This window comes from Euprymna scolopes, chromosome 24 (genome assembly GCF_053919585.1).
Source record: "Euprymna scolopes isolate OS-2025 chromosome 24, ASM5391958v1, whole genome shotgun sequence".
Taxonomy (NCBI): Eukaryota; Metazoa; Mollusca; class Cephalopoda; order Sepiida; family Sepiolidae; genus Euprymna; species Euprymna scolopes.
Genome location: NC_136505.1, coordinates 100,905,755 through 100,916,726, shown reverse-complemented (window position 1 = coordinate 100,916,726; position 10,972 = coordinate 100,905,755). Strand labels below are relative to the sequence as shown.

The window sequence follows — 10,972 nt, the reverse complement described above, 5'->3', positions numbered from 1 at the left end:
TAAACTAAAATAGTTTTGGAAAAAAACTGTACTAACATCCGTTTCAATCTAATTGATGCTGACTCTGATGACCGTATATATTCTGAACCTGCATTTCCCTCAGCATTTAAATAAGTACATTTTATTTTTATATAAGGTTATACACTATTATCGTTGGGGTCTGCGTTCGCGCTTGACATAAGATGAAAAGGAATACGGCGTTTTACTTTATTTTTAGCTTTTAACTTAAATTTTATAGAAATAATAAAATAAAAATAGAAATGTAAATAAGGGGTTCAGAGTTTAACGCAATGGTATACAGCGCTCATCGTGTATATCAGAAAAACGCCGAGTGTGCCCTGAGTGGATTTAAAATGTAAATTCGTATAATTCAACACGGTACGACGTTTTTTACTTTCTTGATTTTCCTGGTGGCATTAGTATTCGTTATTCTTTCTAGAATCGGGTACTTTAAGGCGGGACTACATGAAGGTTGCAAACATCCAGAGTGAATGTAGTATTATGGAACAGAATCGTCAGTTCACTTCGTTATTTATTTTACCAAAGCCACCTTCCTAGTTTAGTGTGATGAATAGTGTATTTATCGAAATTTATTTTAATAAATTACACTGTACTAACATCCGTTTCTACCTAATCGATGCTGAGTTAATCTACTGGTTCCAACTATCCATATTTTTTAAATATAAGAATGAAGGTGATTCTACCGAATTTGAACCGAACCGATCCGTTTTTTTTTTCTAAAAGAAGCAAAAAACAAAAAAACAAAAAACAAACAAGAAAGAACATAATTTAGGTAAGGGTTAGTTAGTTAATTTATATCAGGTTACAATCAATTTAAAATTAAGGTTAAAATGTTCAACTGAAATATTGTACACGTATTAAAATGTAAAATAGGGAGTTATGGACTAGATGGTAATAACATATTGTGTCTAATCCAATCCCGAACAATATCAAGTCTTTTTCTAGCGTTTATAGGCACGAGGAAAAAATTAAAAAAATAATAATTTGACACTATCTTTTCAAATAATAAATCCTTTCTATAAAAAATCATATTAAAATAGCGAAGACTTTTGAATATTGTTTTTCTGTATTGTTATTTCGAAATGTTTCATTTTATGCGGGACTGTGATCAGACATCAAAATGTTGTACCGGTAAACTTAAAAGTGACCATTGGCAATTCTTTAAAAAAACAAAAACGGAAGCAAGGGAACACGTTTTTTTTTATACTCCGAAATACGTGACGCCATCATAGGTAAATGATTTTCATATTTAAATTCGAAATCTAAGTTAGATGAAAAATATTTTTTTGATTTTAAATGTTCTTTGAAATAGTTTGTTTAATTGCTAAGACTTTGTTTCCAGTTAAATGTGATATTTTATTTCAGCAAGCAGAATAATGAAATATTATTTTGTTGATAATAAAGTAGTGAAATTGTGTTTAAATGGCTGCAGAAAGTTGAATAACGCAAACAAAATGGCCGACCCATCGCAAAAAAGTTAAAGGGAGCAAATAAACAAGGCAAAGAGTAAGAATTTTTTTTCCTATTGTCATCCGAATTAGGATTAGAAGAAAGGTTAAAAGTCATGTAGGTACTAGTGCACTTATTGATCCGTGCTGAAACAATAATGTTATTTAGAAAGCTTTTCTTAACATTAGGAAAGGAGTGTTTTGTACCTATTCTGTACTTTAACCTCACAATTTAATAAATATATCATGAAACTTTAATCGTGAAAATACTATTTAAAAACAGCGCGGATCAAGTGTACTAGCACCGCCATGTATAATCTGACAGTTTTTAAGAAAGGTTTCTATATTATTAACGTCTACTGTCGTGCGGAGAAGATAGTAATCAACATGGCGACCGAAAACATGATTTTGAAATTCATTCAAAACGGAATAAAATGAACATTATATTTCAACTAAAATACTTACAGAAAATACTAACGTTTTATTTTTTGTTCTTGGCAAAAAGTGATGTCATTTCAGGTAAATCGGATTAGTTTTTGAAACCATTTTTATATTTAAACTTTAAATGTTAGATTGGATTTTTCTTATATAAAACGGGTAGAAACTAATATTTTAAATGTTTCTTTAAGTGACGTTTAGTGTTAAGACAATCTATATATCTTTAAAAGTGAACGTGTCTGTGTACATTTCCCTATGCAATAACTCTCAATTTTTAGTCTATAGACTCGAAATTTTATATACAGAGTACCGAGATTTGGGAATCTGATCGGTTTCGGCCAGAACTTTGGCTGTTAAGGACTCAAAGTTCAACGATTTGACCTTTGAGAACTCTACCAAACTTCTCCGACAATTTTGGGTCTAAACACTTGAAATTTTAGATCTAGGTTCCTTGGACATGGATCTAACTTAATAACTTGATTTGAGTCCAAAACAAATGTTAAGAGGTCATAATAGGGGTAATATGTAAAAAAAAATTTTTTTTTTTTTTTTTTTGCTCAGCATACACCCCCCAAACACCTGGGCAATGCCGGGCACCCATGTTAGTATTAAGATATAAAAATGAATTCAGTGTTTGAAACGCTCGGTAATAACTTTATTTCGAACCACTGTAAAATAATGAACTATTAAATAAGTGTGCTATATGCGACATGGTGGTTATTCAATAATTCACCTTTTATTTATATCATTTCTTTAACGTATGAAGCTTAATGTAAATACAGAGCATATAACAAACTGACAGAATTCTATATTCCAAATTTTATAGTTAACATCTTGAAATTTGGAATATAAAATTTTATCATGCGTGTGTGTGTGTGTATATATATATATATATATATATATATATATATTTCACTTTTTTCTTCACCCTATTCCCTCCGCTTCACTATTTGTTATCAAGTAAGATCTATGACTTGCTTGTAGTTTCATCAAATACTTTTGCAATCAAAATCCGATCCCGCATTTTGCTAATTCCTACCCTCTGATGAGAAGGAAAATATTTCTTCGAAATGCCGCGGATTAAGGACTATCCACTTATTTTGTGCTTCCTTTATGTTTAAATTTTTCCACATTTTTTTCAACATGTTTTAACTACTTGTTCTTATGAGTGTAACCCAGACATTTGACACGGGTATAAGATTTTCTCTAGTCCCAAATTTGTAGTCCGTGTTAATGTACAATAAAACCCGGATATAAGTGTCTCTCTGCTATCAGAAAGCTGTAGAGTCCTGCGAAGATCTCGATTTTATTAAATTTTAATTTGAGTTTCTGTGGAAATGATAGACTTCGACTGATGATAAACGTTTATTTACTCGATATTAAGTTAGTTTCTTTACGGATTTCTATTGTTTTAGCAATCTTAGTTTTCATTCCCTTTTCTCGTTAATAATGGGTTTCTAAATAGCGTTATTTATAAACTCCATCCTTTACATGAAAAGGGGAGATGGATCATTTAACTATTGTCAGTTTTAGGTAATCTCTATTTTTAAAATAACCTGCTTGTAAACTCCGGTGTTGTCCAGGATTGAAAGAACCTATGTCATTTCGGGCCAAATCCATTACACCATTTTTTTTTTATTATTCAGTACTTATAACGAGTGGGTACCCAGATGATTTTACTACTTACGGGTCTGTCTCGAGTATTGACAGAATTTCGAGGTTTGATGCAAAAACTCGACTGAAAGAACACCCCCCTTTTTTTTTTTTTTTTTTTGCAACAGAAATTATAAAACTGAAATTGACCTTCCTCTTTTGTTCAGAAGGTAATATTTCGTCACGTTTTATAAAACTAGATGTTAAAACGCCCGCACGCCGAGTTAAAAATGTCTAATAATTTCCTCCGCAATAAATCTATTTTATTTACTTTGGCGGATGAGGTAAAATAATGAAATTCTTACATGGTTTCGCATTCGAATGTTTATATACCCCATGTGGAGGTGGTTAGATACAAGGTCAAGTGAGACTTCTAAAAACGCCAACGCATTCGTTGAATTCACTCTGGTTTATAAAATTGTCTGAGCAAGCCCGTCAGCATTTTCTTTTTTTTTTTTTTTTTTTTTTTTTTTTAGTTGCGAAGTCCACTTCAGAGAAAGTAAAGCCTGGGAGGTTAGACTTCTTTCGTATGAACAGGACTATTCTTTTGTGCGACAGAAACAAAGCTACCGTCGGGTCGATTTTGTGTTGTTTCATTAAATCTGAACATATAACCCAACCGAAGCAGTTTACGATTTGGAATCGACAAAATAAATAAAAAAAAAAATCGGGCAAACGAACAGACATTATTTTTATTCGTATACTGGCCTGGGTGCCCGGCGTTGCCCGGATGTTTTGGAGGTGTGTTGAGCAAAAAAAAAAAAAAAAGTGATAGTAGGCAGACAGGCTGGAACCCGTACCGCGAAGGAGGAAAACAACGTGAAAAAGTGCGTGACGTCTTTGCTGTTGCGCCCATCTCCAAACCGGAAGTGGCGAATGTTTAAATTAAAGCCCATCAATCGAAAAAAGGGGATGGCTTTCGAAAATATCGGTGAAAAAAGCGACCCCTCCTTGTAGAAAAGTGCCCAGTTGAGGATGAAGGAATTAATGTTTTTAGCCGATTTTTCGATATTTGTCGTCAGAAGGATCGATCTTCAAAACGATACTGATCTCGTGAAAATCCGTCGCCTCTGATAAGCACGCAAAGGCTTCAGTCATGTTTAAACAAGTTTAACCTCTCAAAAAAGTAAAATGCTATTTTTCAAATCGCTAACTCGTTCAGTAACTTTTGAGAGTGACTCTGGATTCTTTTAATATTCGAGATTGACTGTACAAATAAATTAATTTTCTAAAGACCTTATCCTTACAAAAAAAAAATTGTTTTTGTTTTAATTTTATTAAAGTATCTGTAATCGCCTTTATTTCATATTAAGCTATTTATCGTCTATCCTTAGCATGTCTAATTTTCGGCGGAACTCTGGAATTCGAGGTTGGAGGGTGTTTATTCTGAAAGCCGTTCTTAACATGGAGATTTGGGAGGTTTATTTCTAAAGCCGAGATTACGCTATGTACTTTCGTAAAAAAAAAAAAAAAAAAAAAAAAAAAATTCAAAACCCCTGTAAACTTTAAAGTCAAAACGAGGCTTACTTTCCAAAAAAGATGTCGCCATGTTTTATTTTATTTATTTTTTAATCCGCTCGGAAAAACTAAAGAGCAATAAAAACTACTTGAAAACACAAACGAGCCGGGCAGGTGGAAAATTAACTTTTATTGACCGAGGTGCCATGTATTTCTTATATATATTCGTTGTAGTCATTTGTTGGTTAATCTGTTAGATAGTACGCTATTCTGCACACGTCTCTTTTTATATATATATATATATATATTTTTCATATTTAAGCTATTGAAATAAAACTTGGATTTATTCTTAAAATATTTGATATTTAAAAATTCGATTTAAATCTTTCTTCAAATGACCACGGGAATTAAGAATGTTTGGAAGGCACGAAAATAGAAACAGCGGAAGATAATAAAAATGTGATTGCTTTAGGTAGGTTAAGGGTTATAAAACTTTTTAGTCTCTCCAAAAAAATTTAAATCATTTTCAAATGAAATCACTTTCAAATCGTATAGTTTCTACCTTTTCCGGGACTTACTCTAGATACTGTGATACCCTTTATTTATTTTGTCGGGGAACGATGAGGAAAAAAATAATGAAGTCCTCACATGGTTTTGCATGTATTTATATACCTCATGTGGAGGAGGTTGAACACAACGTCATTTGTTAAAGAGCATTATGGTTTATAAAAGTGCCTGAGCAACCCCATCGGCTTTCTTTAGTAGGGTACCCTCCAGCAATAAAGTAAACTCCAGCGTAAAAAACTAATTTTATGGATACCTAGTCGGTAATTTAGCAGATTACCCAACAGACGACTAAAACGAATATATATATTATATTATATATATTATATTATATATTATATATATTATATTATGAAATACATGGCACCTTAGTCAATAAAAGTTAATTCTACCTGGCTCATTTGTGCTTTCAAGTAGTTTTTATTGCTTTTTATTTAATCTCAAAAATTTAGTTTTTTTTTCTTTTTCTTTTTCGAGCGGATTAAAAAAAAAATGGCGACATCTTTTTTGGAAAGTAAGCCTCGTTTTGACTTCAAGGTTTACAGGTGTTTTGAATTTTTTTTTTTTTTTTTTTTTTTTTTTGACGAGAGTACATAGCGTATGTTAAGAACGGTTAGGGATAAACCTCCCCATGTTAAGAACGGCCTTCAGAATAAACACCCCAACCTCGAAAGCCGTTCTTAACATGGTGAGGTTGGGGTGTTTATAGTACGCTGGGTACTCTCGTAAAAAATAAAAAAAATAAAAACGAGGCTTGCTTTCACTCCCCCCCCAAAGAAGCCGTTATTCTTTTTTATTTTTTTTTATCTTAATCCACTCAAAAAACACGTCATTATTTAACAACACTGCTAACCTTTTGTCAGATAGGCAATACAAAAAACTAAAATAAAAACGAAAAGATACCGACATGATTGCGCGCGATGTGAGTGACAAGACCGTTTAAACTCAGAGTATCTTCAATGGAATTCTTAAAGCCGAATTTCATTTGATATACTTCTCCGATATACGGCATAATCGAGTTGTCACGCCGGTTCTCGTCAGATCACCGAAGTTAAGCAACGTTGAGCCTGGTTAGTACCAGATGGGTGACCATTTCGGAATTCTAGGTGCTGTATGTGCTCTCTGCTTATCTCTGCATTTGTTCCCAGTCGTCCTGTACTTTACTTACCACTGGTATTTAACAATGTCGTCTCAGAAGAGGTGTGGTTGGAGATTGCGCACCTCCTGCCACAAAAATTTCACGCACAAGCAACCCTTCGTGGGTATCCATAGTCTAAAACTGAAGGAGCCTGCTTATACTTCTCCAATAAAATATTACTATATAATTCGGGTAAAGTACGTAATAGCTAACAGTCGAGAACTAGTAAACAACAAAATAAATAAAATAATTTCTAACAAACGCGGAATTACATTCCCTGCCGGCAGTATATTTTTCAAGTGTTCAAACAAATTATTGCAAAATATTTTCATGTTCGCGCATCGATAAAAAAACAAAAAAAAAAACATGGACGAAATTGTCGATTTTCTACGCTAAACTTAGACGATCACGTGTCTTTAGTCGCGCGCAAGCGACTCTATAAGTCACTCCGTCGGTCGGTCTGTCTGTCCGTCATACTTTTGTGCTTGGCCTTTTTGGTTAAGATCAAAGGTCTGTTAATAGATGCTGTTCTTTACTTTTTAAGATTTTCTTGGCCTTGAAATTTTATTAATATTATCCTTTTTGTATTTTTTGATATAAATGTTTTAAAATTGGGTTTAAGTAGGAACATGCCTCTCCCATCACACACACATAAATACAAATTTAAAGGGGGAACCATGATAAAAGATGCTGGCCGAGAGAAAAATCATTTAAAATTTACAACAGAGACGAGATGGATCAACCAACTTCACCCCCCTTCTTTTTGAGTTGGCCTTGTGCCTAAGTTTTTTGTTCATTTTCCCAACTGCATTTTTTTTTCTGTGAATAAAAAAATATCTCAAAGTGTAGTATCTGTTCTTACATGCTGTAGTTATGTTGGTAACTTTGCCTTGGCCACATAGCTAATATAACGTTTCAAATTTCCTAAATCAAATAATTTTTGTGATATAAAGTGGGGGATAACATTTCTGTATTTTTTAAATGTAAAATGATCACCCACTTTACAACAAGTCAGTCTCAAAGCCATTCAAGTCATTCTTCAGATCGTTCAAGTTGTTTTTGAAGGATTCCAGTTATTTTTTAAGCATTCAAGTAATTCTTAAGGTCATTCAATTCATCCTTAAGTTCATTAAAGTCATTCTAAGTCATTTACTTTTTATTTAAGTCATTTAAGCCTATTTTCCGGTCATTCTTTAGTTTGTCTTTAAGAATTTCATGTCAATCCTGCATTCACGCATTCATTCATTACACGAGAACACGCGACTAACGGCTATCAGCCTTGTTTAAAAGGCAGTCACCGCTTATCAAGGCATGAATAATACCGGCTGATAACGGTTAACAAGGATGATAAAGGTTTATGTATGTCAGAGGGTCGGTGAGTCAACGATCTAAAGATCGATAGTGGTGAAAATTGGATAAAATTTAAGAGGATGGCTCAACAAAAACTTGTTGACATTGGACTTGAAAAGGAAGATGTTGTAGTCAGGTAAAAAAAACAGGCAGGCAATTTTCGGAAATAAACTTTGTTCATGGAATTTACGTTTAGTTTTGGGCACACATGATGGGTAGATAAAATTGATGACGATGATTTTCGCTAGACTAATGTTTGAATAATTTCTAGGATTGGTACATAGATTAAAGCAAATAGGAATGGACATGTATCCCCACTGGGCCAATTCAGCTGTAAACGGAAGAATACAGTGGCCGGCACTTCTGTCCACACCGTATATTTCTACCTCACAACAAAGAAAATCTTATTTTTGCACCCCCCCACCCCCAACAAAAGGTGGGTGAACCTGTAAATTCACCCTTGTCCGTTCGTCTATCCGCACTTTTCTCAATTATGCCTTGGAATTTTTAAAAATTTTGCATAAACATATGAGTAAAGAAGTAACAGAACGGATTTTCCGGGAAAACTACGGTTGCCCCCCAAGGGGTGCCTGGTGGGTTAAAATAGCTATAATTGACACTTTGTGCTTATTAAAAAAAAAAAAAAAAAAAATGATGCTTTGGATTTTTATAAACTTTCTGAAAAGTTGTAACTGATTTCTATATAATATTGTTTGTCGCGATAATTCTTGGGTGTGCCGCAGGGGCTGTTTTAGGGCTAATAAAAACACTCCATTTTTGGGACAATTTTACCATACTTGTCCAAAATTTTCTGTATGTCTATTTAGCAGTTTTGCATGGTGCTGAACTTAAATTTAATTATAATTGGACTTTTGGGGCTAAATGAACTTGGTCATTTTTTTTTTTTTTTTTTTTGCATGGTGCAACTCAAATTTACGTATGCTGATGCCTAAAACTGCACCGTTTGTTCATTTTCACCAAGATTTGACGTATCCTGGGGACTTTTGAGGCTAAATAGGGGGGGGGGCAAATGCTGAACTTTATCATTTTTTTATGCTTCGTTCACTTTGAACTCACCATGCCTGCTTCACTTGTTTCTAACTGAAATCCACCTAATCCTACTGTTTGTTATTCCTTGTACTCTAGTCCAAATTCAGGTTCATTTTATAACCATTGCAAGTAGTTTTAAGAAAACCAAGTATTTGATTTCTGTAAGTATTTCTGTTTCAATCAACCGTGTTTGTTTTTTTTTCAGGCCAGTTGTACGTCTGTCATTAAATTATAATTCTGCTAAATGATATTTTCAGTACACCCAGCCATGGTCTTCATAATTAGGTACTTAGTCTCTAAAATATGATCTCATGCACGAGGTACATACACGCAAGATCTGTGGAACAGTTAAGATTACCGATGACTGGAAGCTTTATACAAAATCATAAGAAAACTTTAAAATTGCATTAAAAATGAACACGATTGATATTAAGTGAACCATTTCAATAATAAAAAAAACAAGAATTTAGAAGGAAAACGTTTCTGTGTTAAAATTAAACATTTCATTGCTTCGTAAATTTTAAAGACAAAAATTCGTTTATTTATTTAAAAAAATGCATTAAATAACAGAAAGGAACACTATTCAGTTGTTAATGTAACTGAATTTTATTTAAAAAATAATCATAGATGTAAAATTACGCATGTTTTGAAGCAGTATAGAATTAATTACCGTAAAAACTGAAGTTGTACAAACAAATAAAAAACGAATGATAAATAATTTTTAAGGAGAACATCTTAAATGTAAATACAAAGAAATATTTGTTTTAATAAAAGCATTTTAAAATTTTTATTTTTATTTATTTTTTTTTATTTATTTATTTTTTTTTTTAACAAAAATCACATTTTAGATTCTAAGAAAATATATATTTACAAGAAAAAGAATTTAATATATTTTCTGTATTCGAAAGAAAAAAATGATTGTAGAATACAAAGAAATATAAAGAAAATATTAATAAAAAATGATTGTGGATGTACAATTACGTATATTTGAAGGAGTATAGAGTTAAATACCGTAAAAACTGAATAGCAATAAACGAAATTTGAACGAAACATACTTAAATAAAAAAAAAGTGAATGATAAATACTTAACCTCTTAAATTTAAACACATAATTTAAATATAAACAAAAAATATTTTTAAAATACAAAACAATTTTTTTTAAGCTATAAGAAAATATGATGCTTGTGCACTTAATCAACCGCACTATCTTCAAATTATATTTTCAAGTTAAATTAAAGTTTTACGATGTCTTTTAACTTGTTAGATGCAGTACAGAATAGTTACAAAACACGATCCTCTCCCCAAGTTAAGAATGGTTTTCTAAATAACGTTATTTTTCTAGTTTGGTTCAATAAGTGCACAAGTACCAAAAAACTATATATTTATAAGATAATACGTGAACATATTTGTATTCGCAAGAAAAAATGATTTTAAGTCATTTAAATTAAAAATTGTTTGAAAAATAGTTACTGTTAAACAAAAATAAATGTGACGTCTGAATTAATTCAAAACACTTTTAAAATATAAAATTTACGTGTTTTTCCACAAAATATTTACTCTTAACTGCCCATGTTCAAATAACAAATAATTTTTTATCATTAAAAAAAGAAGTCATATTTTTTGGGGGCCAGTTTTATAAATTACCCAGCAATTTCTTTGATAATTAAAACAGAAAATGACCATCTTTCGTAATGGGTATTTATCGTCAATTACCTAATTCTGCGACGTCAGCATATCACAAGGCTCTATTGCACAGGCCTACTTATATTCACGTAGGTCAGGTCCAAGCATGATATTAAATGTGCTTCTCTATACTATTTCCATAAAATGTTTCACTCTATTGCAATTTCCTG

General features: G+C 32.1%; 1 protein-coding gene and 1 pseudogene across 1 annotated transcript in view; both read left to right on the top strand.

Annotated features, from left to right (window-relative positions):
• The first annotated feature begins 1,189 nt into the window (after positions 1 to 1,189).
• LOC145246876 (uncharacterized) overlaps positions 1,190 to 10,972 on the top strand; it is a 26,844-nt gene continuing 17,061 nt past the window's right edge. The window contains exon 1 of the mRNA XM_080108739.1: positions 1,190 to 1,253. The gene's annotated coding sequence lies outside the window, so the exon portion shown is untranslated. The remainder of the gene's footprint in view (positions 1,254 to 10,972) is intronic.
• Positions 6,584 to 6,700, top strand: LOC145247055 (5S ribosomal RNA; annotated as a pseudogene).